This window comes from Anolis carolinensis, chromosome 1 (genome assembly GCF_035594765.1).
Source record: "Anolis carolinensis isolate JA03-04 chromosome 1, rAnoCar3.1.pri, whole genome shotgun sequence".
Lineage (NCBI taxonomy): Eukaryota > Metazoa > Chordata > Lepidosauria > Squamata > Dactyloidae > Anolis > Anolis carolinensis.
In genome coordinates, this window is record NC_085841.1 from 72,993,878 (window position 1) to 73,008,904 (window position 15,027).

A 15,027-nucleotide genomic window follows, 5' to 3' on the forward strand; every position below is an offset into this window, starting at 1 on the left:
ACATAAAGTAGAATATTCAAATGTCTCCAAAGCACTTAAGTATTTGAACTGAGATTTTACAGTTGCTATATACCAATATGCTGCGTGAAATTGTTTAATAAATGTCTCATTGTATAAATGGAAGTGGCATCTATATCCCACAATTCTTAACTTAATGACATGCAGAGAGGACCAAGAATTCCTAAATAAATTACACTATATAGCATTGATTTTTGTTCCTGGGTTATAAGTGTCATTTTCTAATTGAGTCTGTCATAAAAACATGGGAAAAGTTTACTAAATTGAAAAAACTTTGTTTTTGCATGACATTCTGTAGCACATTTTGCTATAGTTTTAATAATGAATATCTTATCAAGTCTTGACTAATTCAACATCATTTGTGGAGGCCTAAAAAACAAAGTTTCAGGAACGTAACAACTACTTTCAAAATAAATACCACACAATTAAATAGGAATAACACTTTCAAACTAGGAACAGAAAATGTTTCACATTTTGTTGTATAGTATTATTACTTCAAGTAATACACTTGCCTAGACACAATGGAAATTGTTTTATTCTTTCTTTTGAAAATGTTACAAAACCCAATGTTGGAATCACAGACGCTTTAAAGGGCCAGACTTAAAAGTGTCTTCAAAACAGAGTTTATTGAAACAAAAGGAAAAGGACGCAGGGATACTTAAATGCAGTTCCACTGGTCAAAAACTTAAAAACCCAAACCAGACCTGATCCAAAAGGTAAACAGAAATGTAATCCAGATCAATTGGATGCAAAAAGCAACAAGTCAAACAAAGTGCTCTAAGGCAAAACAAAAGGCACAATACACAAATGGTTAACAGAGGGAGTTGCAAAAAGAGAAGCTTCGTTAGCTGAAGTCCAAGGTCGAAGCAGGAGGAATCCAAAGCAGCGTTGCTCCAGTGTCTGCAGAAGCAGTATCTCCAGCCAAACCGGTTCAGGTCCAAACTGCAGATCCGAGTCCAACACCGAATATGAAACAGGCAGCAGCAAGACTACAAGAAACATTCCCAATACACAGCACCCAGCACACAGACGCACATAAATACCTTGCCTTCTGCAAAGATCCCTCACCCCTGAACCCATTTTTATCTACAAACCATCATCAGAGGATGAACTGACCACTGTCCCATCACCATCCCCCGCAGCTGCTCCCAGCTCTTCACGTGAATTCCTTTGACTCTCCCTCCAATTCCTCCATCTCCTGTCAAGACTTAGATCCCCCCAAGAATCAGTTGGATCCCCTGATTGCCAGTCTTCACTCCCAGAGAACCCCATAAAGGTATCACTAGTTGTTGGTGCCTCACAAATAGCTTGAACTTCTCTTATCTTAGTCCAATCCATGGTGTCTCCTTCTTCTCCTTCACTCATTCACCCATCATCCCCAGAGAATCGCTCAAACGACTCTTCATCTATAGGTGCTGTAAGTATGTCCCGAATCCTCTTTCTCTGCTGCTCATCATCAGATTCCTGCTTCCGAGTAACCCTTTTCCCCCTTCTGGCACCCATACTACTGTTTGTAACGTTACTCACAGGCTCTACTACAACACCCAATAAGATAAGTCATGGGGACTGTACATACAAAGGCCTGTAGAAACTGATGTCCCAAATGCAACTTCAAGAAATATGTAATTTGAACACTATGTACATAAGAGTTACTACCATGCCTAAAGAGGGCCATGTAAAATACCCAGACATTTGAGGAAAATGGTGATTACACTCATCACTAGTAACACACTTGTATATATTAATTATAAAATTGTTGTAACATTTGATCATTTAAAAACAACACACACATTTTATTACAGTATAACTTTTCAGAGGAAAGTCATTGAACAGAACTAACACAAACTACGTTATAAATTGAGCCATTTATCAATCTTCTAGCATCATTTGTATCTAAAGACAAGTGGGCAGACTTTGCCTTGCACTAGAAGATTCCCCCCCTTTCTGCCTTTTTCCACTGTGTTACCCCACCCAGCCCTATGAAGCAGATCTGATCACATTGTCAAGATATCCAATCTATTTGTTTCCATTTGTCTTGTGGATGAGCAACAGTAGAACTCTCTGCTTTGGAGTGTGGTGGAAGCTCCTTCCTTGGAAACTTTTAAACAGAGGCTGGGTAACCATCTGTCAAGGATATTTTGTGCTTTTACTGCATGGCAGGGGGTTACACTAGATGGCCATGTGATCTCTTCCAACTCTATTATTCTATGATACTATGATTTGATACATTCCTCTCTGGGGGTCCTTCATACCATGCAACTGTAATTTTACTGTCATGACAATATCCTATGGAACCCTGGAATTTGCAGTTTAGGGAGAGATACTAAGCATTCTCATCCAGAGGACTAGTGGCTCATCAAATTACTAATCTCATGATTCCACAGGTATTGCAAGGGCAGACAAAGTGGAATTATGGTGATATGACAAAGGACGCCAGGCCACACTGACATTTCTTCTGGAACTATCGATTGAAGGGGCAGGTAGTGGAAATTTTACAACAGTAAACTCAAACTGTTGGTTTGTATCCTAAAAAAGCAACAAAATGCTTGCTTTTGAACTTGTGTGCTTTAAATTTATTTTAATAGCACTTTGGAGTCATTCTCTATTTATTGTGCTTTTGGATAAATCTATTATGCTTATTGAGGAGACATATCCCAACAAAAACAAAGAAGAAATCAGCATCTAATGAATTAAGAACAAGTTGACTCCTCAAAGTGCTAGTGGAAGTGCAAGTAGATGTTAAAACAACATTTAAAACCCATTACATACATTTATGCCCAAAACAATCCTAAAGGTTGAGACAAACTGACTATACTGTGTCATACTGCAATCCTCCAATTTCATTTTGTTTATGTTGTAGTAGTTGACTTACATGACAATGCATTTGGAACTCCCATTAAGCTTCTACATGTTAAACCTTCCTTGGTTTCCCTGTTCAAATTTACCTTTTAGTCTCCCTCGCCCAAAGTGATTTCAATTACCTGGACTGACTATACCAAAAGGTTCCTTGGATCTGTAATGCCTTCTCTGGAGGACAGAGAAAGGGTGATATTGGGGAGTTTCCAATTTTTTTTTTAGTATCTGAAAATTTTACTTTACAATGATATTCCTGAAGCTGCAAAACTTTTTCTCTGGGTGTTTTTTCAGACATAATTCTCAACTAGTTTTATGTTCAGGACTTCCATTAATTTTGTTGTTGATGTTTGATACAGGAAGTATCTTTATAGCATTGATCCATTAGTTCAAAGGGGTTTTTTCCAGGCAACTGAGACTGGCTAGCGTCTTTGCCCCACAAAAAATCCTGAGTCCATCAAAAGCTGCTCCCGGGTTTTGAAAATCCTCTGGAATAGGATGTGGCATAAGTTATCTCTAGATATGAGTCAATGTTTTTATCAAGTTTCATTTTACAATCTATTTTTGTTGTGTTTTATTATTTACTAGCTTGGGGACCCAGCAGCACCCGGGTTATTTGAAAAAGGCATTATTTGTATTTGAATGTTAGGTATTCTCAGTTTAGAGTGGGTGAACTACAATTCCCAGAATCGCGGTTCAATCCTCCCCAAACCCTGCCAGTATTCAAAGTTGGCCATCTTGGGTCTGTGTAGCAAGCTTGGTCCAGATCTGTCGTTGGCTGGTCATCGCCTGGCTGCAGTGCTCTCTGGATGGGGGTGAACTGCTACAACTCCCAGATTCCTGGGGCAATTGTCCCGAAACATCTGTCAGTATCCACAACGGGCAATGTTCAGTCTGTGTGCCCAGTTTGGTCCAGATCCATCATTAGCTGGGTTCAGTGGTCTTTGGATGCAGGTGAACTACAACTCCCAAAAGCAAGGCCCATTCCCACAAACCCCTGAAGTATGTTCAGTTGGTCATGAGGCTTCTCTGTGCGAATTTTGGTCCCGGTCCATTGTCAGTGGGGGTCAGTGTTTCTCTGGATACAGGTGAACTATAACTCCATTTTCCCCAAACTTGTCCAATATGTTCTATTGGTTATGGGGGCTCTTTGTGCCAAGTTTGAGCCTGGTCCATCATCGGAGGGGTTCGGAGTACTCATTCATTGCAGGTGAACTATAAATCCCAGTACCTACTACTCCCAAATGTCCAGGCCAATCCCGCTCCAAATCCACCAGTATTCAAATCTGGGCATATCGGGGATGCATGCCAAGTTTGGTCCAGAGCCATCATTGTTGGGGTTCATAACATTCTGGGTGTAGCTGAACTACAACTCCTCTACATTCCCCAGTCGGAGTCACAGTGCTCTGACTTGATGCAGGGTGAACTACAACTTCCACCATATAGAGTCAATCCCCCAGACTCCTCCAGGAAGTGTAGTTGTGCTGTGTTTGTTCTGCAGACAGATTTGAAAGGAAAGGGCAGTAGGCGGGGTCATGCAAATTCCACAGCAATGGAGAACCCTGGGATGCCTGCCTGTGGTGGAGGACAATGCAAAATCTAGGGTGAAATGGTCTCCGAATGAAAGCATTCCTTGGGTGGTGGGCTGTAGTGTTTGGGGAGGACATTGGCAGGGTTTGGGCTACATTTTCATGGTGCTCGCTGTAACCGTAATGTCAGTGGAAAAGAGTGACTTGCTGGCTTCTCAGCACTGGAAACTGTAGCCTGTTTGTGGAGGCCAGGCGCTGTCTGTGTGAACAGACACCCGTGCCACATACACACATATGGGTTTTCACTTTTATTATGGACTAGCTTGGGGACCCGACGATGCCCGGGTCATTTGAGAATGGTATTATTTGTCTTTTAATGTCATGTATTCTGTTTGGAGTGGGTGAACTACAATTCCCAGAATCGTGGCTGAATCCTCCCCAAACCCTGCCAGTATTATAAGTTGGCCATTTTGGGCGTGTGTACCAGGTGTGGTGCAGTATTGTTTGGATGGGGGTGAACTACTGCAATTTCTAGATTGCCGGGGCAATTGCTCCGAAATATCTGTCAGTATCTACAGCAGGCAATATTCAGTCTGTGTGCCAAGTTTGGTCTAGATTCGTCATTGGCTGGGTTCAGTGGTCTTTGGATGGAGGTGAACTACAACTCCCAAAATCAAGGCCCCTTCCCACAAATACCTGCAGTATGTTCAGTAGGTCATGAGGCTTCTCTGTGTGAAGTGTGGTCCTAGTGCATTGTCGGTGCGGGTCAGTGTTTATATGGCTGCAGGTGAACTATAACTCCTTTTTTCCAAACTTGTCCAATATGTTGTATTGCTTATGGGGGCTCTGTGTGCCAAGTGTAATGTTCATTCATTGCAGGTGAACTATAAATCCCAGTACCTACTACTCCTTAACTTCCAGTCCAGTTCCCCTCCAAACCCAGCAGTAGTCAAATCTGGGCATATCGGGTCTGCATGGCAAGTTTAGTCAAGAGCCATCATTGTTTGGGTTCATAGCGTTCTGGGTGTAGGTGAACTACAACTCCTCTATATTCCCCAGGAGGAGTGACAGTGCTCTTACTTGATGCAGGGTGAACTACAACTTCCAGCATGTGGAGTCAATCCCTAAACTCCTCCAGTAAGTTTAGTTGCAGCTCCGTTCTGCTGTGTTTATTATGCAGAGATTGAAAAGGAAAGGGCAGTGGGAGGGGCCATGCAAATTCCACAGCAATGGAGAACCCTGGGATGCCTGCCTGTGGTGGAAGAAAAAGCAAAATCTAGGATGAAATGGTCCCCAAACAAAAGCATTCCTTGGGTGGTGGGCCATAGTGTTTGGGAAGGACACTGGCAGGGGCTGGGCTGCATGTTCATGGCGCTCGCTGTAACCGCAATGTCAGTGGAAAAGAGTAACTTGCTAGATTTTTAACCCTGAGAACTATAGCCTGTTTGTGGAGGCTGGAGGCTGTCTGTGTAAGCAGACATCCGTGCCACATACACACATGCGGGTTTTCGCTTTTATTATGGATTTAGATTTAGATTAGATTAGATTTAGATTTAGATTAGATAGATTAGATTAGATTTAATTAGATATAGAAGAAGATATACTGTACCATGTATTTCTATGTAAAAATGATACTGAATGTTTTTAAAATAATTGAGAAAAAAGGAAATAGAAAATATTTTGCAAAAGCAAGCAGCAATGGAACGCAGTTACCAGACCCATCTCTATATTGTGGACTGCCTATGGAAATCTGAAATTCTCCTTTATGAACCTGCTCCAGCTCTTAAATCACTGAGAGAGAGATCTTATCTCTATCCCACCTATCTTAAGACACATCCAGGGGAAATACAAGGAAGGGCCTCTGTAATACCTTCTGTAGAAATTTTAATGTCTTTCATCAGCAAAGATCTATTTAATCTGACAGGTTTCAGGAACTCATTTGTTAAAAAAGAAATGTTTTTAAATGTGTATTTTTTCATTTTAACAAATGTTTTAGAGTGTATTTAATGTCACAGATACTTTCATTACATTATAGTGACTATCTTTTTATGCTACTATATTTGTTTTTACTGTTTTAATGCTGCAATTTGTCTTGAAGAAAACAGCCTTTTCTGAGATAGCAACAGTAGTAATATCAGTCCTCTATCTCTAAGACACACATACTACTTTATTTGGGAAAAAAAGCTCTCCACAATTTCTTGCACTAATTCAATCAAATCTACAAACTTATAGGAAGAAAGGCTCGGCTCAACTGCCTAAAAGCAGAACATTTTGCAGAGCTCCGAATCCTGTACTGATCACAGGCAAGTTTCCCAAAAGATTCTGCATAGTGTCCTAACACTTATTCAGCATTCTGAATACTAGTCAAACTGTTGTATGACTATCACATTAGTTGAGGAACTAAAAAGATTTAATTATTGGCTAAGAGTGGAATCTCCTGAATACTTCACTCTGGCCCAAAAAAAATACATAAACCTTGGTCGAATACAGAGATCTAAAGAAAATCCTGACTGCAGCTGACAAAAAGTCTTAGCCAAGTTGCAAAATGGCGGGTTTTTCTACGTCTACATTGAAATCTATATTTGTAGAGTGCATTTTCTAGCTCAAAATCCCTGTAATTGGTGTCTTGGGCTACAGAAATCAGAAATACAGAAATGGGCGGCATGTGGTATTTTAAAAATTAGAAGTAGGCAAAAAGTCCCAGTTCCCAATATTTATACCACAATTCATCATACTAAAAACATTTTAGCACAACAAGCTTGCAGGCTGGGGATTTCTAGTCTGACAGAACAAGGGAAGTAATTTCTGCCAAAGAGGGCATAGCATCCCTACCTTCCGCAGAAACCACACTGGTACTGAGCAATGCAACTGGGAATATTTGCTGAGGCTGGGGTTTGTTGCCAAGCTTCACAGGACTTTGGCAACAACCTCCACCCACAGCTGCATAAAAACACTTCAGAAAATGAACAGAAGCAGGTAATACTTTGTTTGGAGGGGGTGTGGAGAACTCTGGAAGGAAAGGCAACCTTTCTGATATTGGCTTTCACATTGGGGAAAGGCATGTACAAAAATACCTTCACTTTATTTTATATAGTTATATATTAACATCGAAAAATGTATGCTGGTCATATATTCTCTGCATTTATGGCAAATTATTAATCAAGTCCCACCTGAAACAATTTGTTAAATTGATTTTAATCACTGGGCCTCTCATGTGAAGCTTTGTATAATCAGCATTTCATTTACAAAATTAATTGCCTGATTGATTCTCAAGAGGCAGTAGCTGTCATTACACTGCTGTCATAACTTTTGAGAAGGGGTGTCACAGCATGGAATTCTGACAGTATGAAAAGGACTGCTATTTAAAACAGAGGATGGGGGAGAAAACAAATGCAGTGACTTCACCAAGAAGCATTTTCAGGCTCAAAAAAAGTTCTGTCTGTCTGTCTGTCTGTCTGTCTGTCTGTCTTTCTTTCTTTCTTTCTTTCTTTCTTTCTTTCTTTCTTTCTTTCTTTCTTTCTTTCCTTCCTTCCGTCCTTCCTTCCTTCCTTCCTTCCTTCCTTCCTTCCTTCCTTCCTTCCTTCCTTCCTTCCTTCCTTCCTTCCTTCCTTCCTTCCTTCCTTCCTGACAGTTTTAAGTGAAACTTATGGCTCTCATCTTCCATTTACTGAATTAATGTACAAATCTTCTATTCAGCATTTCTTATAGTAAATCACTGTCAATTCAAGTCAATTATGCTGTGGCTTTTCTGGCTGGGTATAATGAAGTTCTTAGCAGATCAGGGGGTCAGTTGATCGCAGGTCAGTGCTAAGGTTGCTTGTTCTGCAGATTTTCAAGTTCTCAATAATAGCTCAACTTTTACACTGACAAACAGCTAACAAGTCGTTTCAGTGTTTAAAACCCAAAGTGGAAACACATATATAGTCCTCACTATTTTTTTTTAATCTGTTGTGTGTTGTATTTAAATAGAATTAAACTAATTCTCCTGAGAAAAATTCACAGTTAAAACAGGTTCCGAAAGTCATAGCTTTGGTCATACTTATTTGATAGGCAACTCAACTCCAAGGAAAAAGACCCAAATATAAAAATATTCCTCTGTGGCTGCAGTGTACTGATGGAGTGAATTTTGCTTCCTTATTTCCCATTGCACTACATTTACTAATATTGTGTTACATTTATAGTTTTTTTTATAGTTAACAAGTAAAAAAAAAGGATTTGCTCTATTTGAGGTTTTCACTCAAATGTATGAATACAACATTAAAAATGCCCCTTAGTATTTACACTATGCTTTGCCCAAAAAACTAGAGTTAATTCTACATTTCGGAGATGAGATCTAGCTCTTCTGCTGAGCAGAAGAAATCAACTCCTGGAACATAAACTATTAGACTGCTATAATTAATAACTTCCCCGGGAAGGTCTCACTGGCCTGGAAGTTGCAGGTTTATATCCTTCTCTGCCAAATTGCTGCCCACCTCACCAAACTAAAACAACTACAGTGCAAAACGGGCTTGCAAAGGAGAGAAAGGCCACCTAACTACTAAATATAAGGTATAAATATTAAAATAAATATAGTGTTCCTACTTCATGGATTTTCACTTATTGCGGGTGGTCCTGGAACATAACCCCCATGATAAGTGAGGGAACATTGTACAGGATAGCTACTGCAGCTGAATGAATTCCTGTCAAATTACTCATCCATCTGAACCCGTCTTTTTGGAAGATATGTTTGGGCTCAACCTATAAATCAATTTGGACAATGCATTTATACCTGAACAGTCAATTATCTGAAGAAGTCCTAATTCAGTTATCACTCCCAAGTAAAAAATGCCCATCAAATCAGCATAACTGAGTCCCTTGGGAAGATAGAGCAGAATACAAATAAGGTATTATAATATATATCTATATATATAAAAGAGTGATGGCATCAGGGCAGCGGACAAAACAACAAAACTACAGGCCCCCCAACCTCAAAATTTGACAACACAACCCATCATTCACAGCTCTAGGTTGATACAACAAAAACAAAAGAAAAATAAAGTCCTAATTAGAGGGAGAGGAATAATTGTTTTTATCCAATTGCTGCCAGTTTGAAGGCTAAGCTCCGCCCACTTGGTCTCCTAGCAACGTACTCAGCCCAGGGGACAGGCACAGTTAGGCCTCACTTAGGCCTCTTCCACAGATTATCAGATTTTAACTGGATTATAAGGCCGTTCCACACAGCTATATAACCCATTTAGAATCTTATATTATCTGCTTTGAACTGGATTATCTTGAGTCCACACTGCCATATAATCCACTTCAGTGTGCATACTCAAGATAAAGACAACCATACAACAGACATTCAATACCACCACTACCTCAACAATTTCTCACCAACACCACCAGACAACGCCACAGCAACGCGTGGCCGGGCACAGCTAGTATATATATATAAAGAGTGATGGAATCCTGGCGACCGACAAAACAACAAAACTACAGGCCCCCCAACCTCAAAATTTGACAACACAACCCATCATCCATGCCTCTAGGTTGATACAACAAAAGCAAAAGAAAAATAAAGTCCTAATTAGAAGGTAAGGAATACAGTAGAGTCTCACTTATCCAAGCTAAACGGCCCAGCAGGAGCTTGGATAAGCGAATATCTTGGATAATAAGGAGGGATTAAAGAAAGGCCTATTAAACATCAAATTAGGTTATGATTTTACAAATTAAGCACCAAAACTTCATGTGATACAACAAATTTGACGGAAAAAGTAGTTCAATACGTAGTAACGTTATGTTGTAATTACTGTATTTATGAATTTACCACCAAAATATCACAATGAATTTAAAATATTAACTACAAAAACACTGACTACTAAAAGGCAGACTGCGTTGGATAATCCAGAACATTGGATAAGTGAATGTTGGATAAGTGAGATTCTACTGTAATATGAAATAATTACTGTGATAGAATAATACTGAACAATATAATCTCTAAAACCAGGACAGTAAATAAAGAGCAACACTCTGAAAGCAGGAAAATTAGAAATTCCACAAAGGAAACAATCAGGGCTAGCTAACACCTCCCAAGGAAGGATTCTTCCAGAAAGGAAGCTGACAATGGAGTGAAGTAGTGTGTATTAACAAAGTTGTTGTTGTTGTTGTTATTATTGTTGTTGTTGTGTTGCTGTGAACCGTGAAAATGAATATTCAAAATGAATATTCAAAAACACTAAAATCAGAATATATAAAAATTATGGTGGTATAATAAAACAGAACAATACAATCTCTAAAATCAGAACACTAAAGAACAACACTCTGAAAACAGGGAAATTCCACACAGAAAACAATCAGGGCCAGCTAACACCTCCCAACAAAGTCTTCCCATCACCAAAGTCTGGCAAATCCTCCGTTTTCTGAGGGCCAGAGACAGTAGAAGCACATAAAATATCGCAAACAACACCACTCTGAAAACAAGGGAATTCCAGACAGGAAACAATCGGGGGCAGCTAACACCTCCCAACAAAAAATTCACTCAGGGAGGAAACAGCCAGGCTTTAAAGCTGCAAGGCCATTACATGCTAATCATTTTCCCTAATTACATAATTCATTCAGGTTTGAATTGGGGGAGCAGACAGAGCCCCCACTGTTAGCCCCAGCTGCTGCCAACCCTAAAGTTCAAAAACATGCAAATGAGAGTAGATGAATAGGTACTCATTCGGGGGGAAGGTAACAGTGCTCCATGCAGTCATGCCACATGACCTTGGAGGAGTCTATGGACAACGCCACCTCTTCGGCTTAGAAATGGAGATGAGCCCCAACCCCCAGAGTCAGACACGATTGCACTTAATGTCAGGGGAAAACCTTTACCCCTTTACCTTAACTACCACCAATTCCTCAGTACTTTATTTCCCATACCACCATACTTCGCCACAGCAACGCGTGGCCGGGCACAGCTAGTTATCTTAATAAAGGGTTAATTTATCAAGTTACTATTGATTCCATGGATCTAATTTAAAATACCTTGGGTCTCGTAATGGAGAAAGGCAGAATATAAATTGAATGAATCTATGGATCATTCAATAAAATACAGTACAGTAGAGTTCCAGTTACCTGACATAAACAGGCGAGCCGAACATCAGATAACTGAAACTGTTGGATAATAGGGAGGCCCTATTATCCCTCTCGGCAAGCAACCGACTTAGAAAGGCTTGCTGCTGCCTAAAAAAATAGCTGATTTTCTAGGCAGCAAGGCACAGGGGCTGTTCCAATCCAGGTGCTTGTCTGGGAGGGAGATTTTTCCCTCCCAGAAAGCAACCAATTGGAAAGGCTCTCTGCTGCCTAGAAAAACAGCTGATTTTCTAGGCAGCAAGGCACAGGGGCTTTTCCAAGCTGGGTGCGTGGCTGAGAGGGATGATATTTTTTCCCTTTCGGCAAGCAACCAGCTTGGAAAGGCTCACTGCTGCCTATAAAAACAGTTGATTTTCTAGGCAGCAACGTGCAGGGGGGGCTCTCTAAGCATCCGGTGCTTGCTGGGAGGAAAAAGTCTGCAGTGCTGGGCACCCACTAGGAGGGGCGAGATACCAGCATGTTGGATAATACGGTGTGTCTGGTAAGTGGAAGTCGTATAACCGAAACTCTACTGTAATGGAAATAATGCCTATATTTTGGAGGAAGAGTACAATTTTGTCTTTATGTGAAGCAGCAAATATGATACCTCATTTTTTGGGGGGGGGAGGGGTTGTTTGCTTAATGTCTGGCTCAAACTCTGATGTCTGGATTCTTACCGTATTTCCTGTACAAATTGTCTTTGTATACATAATGTCTTTACCACATTTTTAAAGTGAAAGCAGAATTCTCTTCAAAAGACTACGCAAATTTGAAGCGGTGTCAAATGCTTGTCTACAAAGACATCTATTGTTTTGCAGATTGTTTGTTCTGCTACTCTTTGAAAGATGAGGAGAGAACTCACCAGTGCCTGGAGAGAAGTAAAGACAAGGTAATATCTGTCATCCCCCAGAGGAATAAAGCACTACTGGCTCAAGGACATGCCCACTCTGTCCCTGTATTCCCTTCAATACATATATCACTAGGTTCCATCAGCAGTAAAACTGTGACAGGAGCTGGTCACAGGTGGCCTTCCATTCTCCCATTCCAAAGTCCATCCTCCATGTGAGGTAACTTCAGGATCAGAATGTCACTCCCAGCCTAACCAACCTGTTGGTTATTTGTTCTAAAGTGAAACCAATGTTGAGAAGCAAAACTCTAAGACAACTTTGCAAGAAAACACATTCCATCTCCCATCCAGGCATCCTCAACCAGACTCCTTTGCCACCTTCCATCCCATCCCTCTTTGACTTCCAAAGCTTGGCACTGCTTTGAGATCATCCATGATTTCAATGTTCATACCCAACAAAGCAATAGAATAACCCTGCACACTGCAATTCTTAACACAGTCCCTAAGCAATAAGCCATACTGAACGGGGTGGAACTTACAAGTAAATCAAAAATGCAATTTAAAGCAAAATACTGTTTTAATACAAAGAATTATGACAATTTGACTAAAGCTACAGGGGACATTACTATGATATGCTTACCAGTAAACTATAAGAACAAAAGACATGACTTAGCAATATAAGAACACTATATCTGATGGTAATGGCATTTCATATAGGAATTCAACTGAAATAGTACAGATAGTGTAAAATTTCTGACAACACAAAAATATATAATTCAACGTCTAAAATACCTTTCATTGTGTTTTATGCAACTAGAACACTATAACTCAACAAACACACAGTCAAGAAATGGAGTTAGACTTCCCATGCTTGGTTTTCTCTTATATAGAGGTTATTAACACTGTTAGAACCTAGAGGGAAGCAACTTTTAATCAGGAATGCAATTACTTATTTAATCTGCAATTACCCCCTTAGCAATAACCCACAGGGTTATATAAAAAGCACTAGACTGATCAGAATTGTAATAAAGTATCTGTGGACTCAAAGGACTAGCTGGACACTAGGAGAATATGAAGAAAGCATCTGAAGGAAAATGGTCAGGCAACATTATATGGGCACTGAAAAGGAAGAAAATTCAAATACATTTCTCAACACAAAGAATGAAAAATGTAAGAACAATTCCTCTAATGTCCCCAAATGAATTCTGATTGGGTTCAGTCATCATGTCAAAACAATGGTGTTAGAGGAAAGGCAAGTAAAACTAGAGACCATATGAAATGAGAAAATGGCAGAATACACACACAAATAGACACACATAAATACAATTTTGCCTCTTTATCACGAATTCTGCATCCATAAATGCAAACATCCACATCTTGAAAATATTAAAAAATATTCCCCCAAACAAACCTTTATTTTGATATTTTATGTAAGAGACAACATTTTACTAGGCCACTGTATGTAATGGGATTTGAGTACTCAAGGATTTTGGTATCTACAAGGTCTCATAGAACCAATCCCTAGCCGATACCAAAAGTCCACTGTACACAGGAACACATGCTTGCTTTTTTTCCTTTCTCACCATGCAGACATGATAAGGTTGTAACAAAAGGAGGGGGCTGCCCCCCAAATATGTATTCTTTCCCCCACAATGAATTTCTCCTTCATCCCGTAGCACTGCATTTAGAAATATGGTTAATGCATCCAAAGGAAAAAGACAGGCAAAGGTACCAAAGGAATGATAACAAAGCAAATATTTATTTATTTATTTATTGTTCTTTTCCCCCAGGGGGACCCAGAGCGGTCTTACACAATGGCAAAATTAGATTCCACATATAATACAAAATGTAGTAAAACCAAACAATCATAAAACACAATTAAAAACCAGTATCCAAATTCAATTAAAACAATAAAAACATTACAATAGGGGCACTAGAATTGAGCCAAAAGTCTGAGCCAGTCCATGTTCAAATTCATATTAATCCAAAGAATCCATCAGGTCATATCAACCCATATCCTAGGATGGGCCAAAAGCTTGGTCCCACATCCAGGTCTTCAGCTGCTTCCTAAAAGACATGAATGAGGGGACTTCCCTAATCTACCGTGGCAAGGAGTTCCACAGCCATGGAGCCACCACCGAAAAAGCCCTATCTCTTGTCCCCGCCAACCGCACCTGTGATGGCAGCGGGACTGAGAACAGGGCCTCACTCGAAGATCTTAATTCGGTCACATGGTTTGGTCCCCTGGTGTGTCATCATTAGAAATGTCAGAATCTTAATCGAAGATCTTAATATAAATCTAATAGGTATGAATGAGTTTCAGTGTCTCACTCTCTGCAATGCTACAGATTTTGGGGTTGATGAAACATTTAATTGGATGAGGACAATGTTCTTATTTTGCCATCACCAACTATAATCTTCAGGGTGACCAATCTTTTCCCGAGTGCTGGTATCTCATCACGCTTACCCAGTCACTCTGGATCCATCTACACTGCCATGATACAGTTTGAAACGACATATATGGTCAGTGTAGATTGACATAATGCAATTCAATCCAATTAAACTGCTTTATATGAGTCTACACTGACCATATAATGCAGTTTCAACCTGCATTATATGGCAGTGTAGATGGGGCCCTCTGTTTGGTACTAGGAACGGTTTTTTACCATCAAACAAGAGAGCATGCAT

At 39.9% G+C, this 15,027-nt stretch overlaps 1 protein-coding gene across 9 annotated transcripts in view; it reads right to left on the reverse strand.

Annotated features, from left to right (window-relative positions):
* Positions 1-15,027, reverse strand: part of arid1b (AT-rich interaction domain 1B) — a 473,172-nt gene that overhangs the window by 432,584 nt on the left and 25,561 nt on the right. The window lies entirely within an intron of this gene.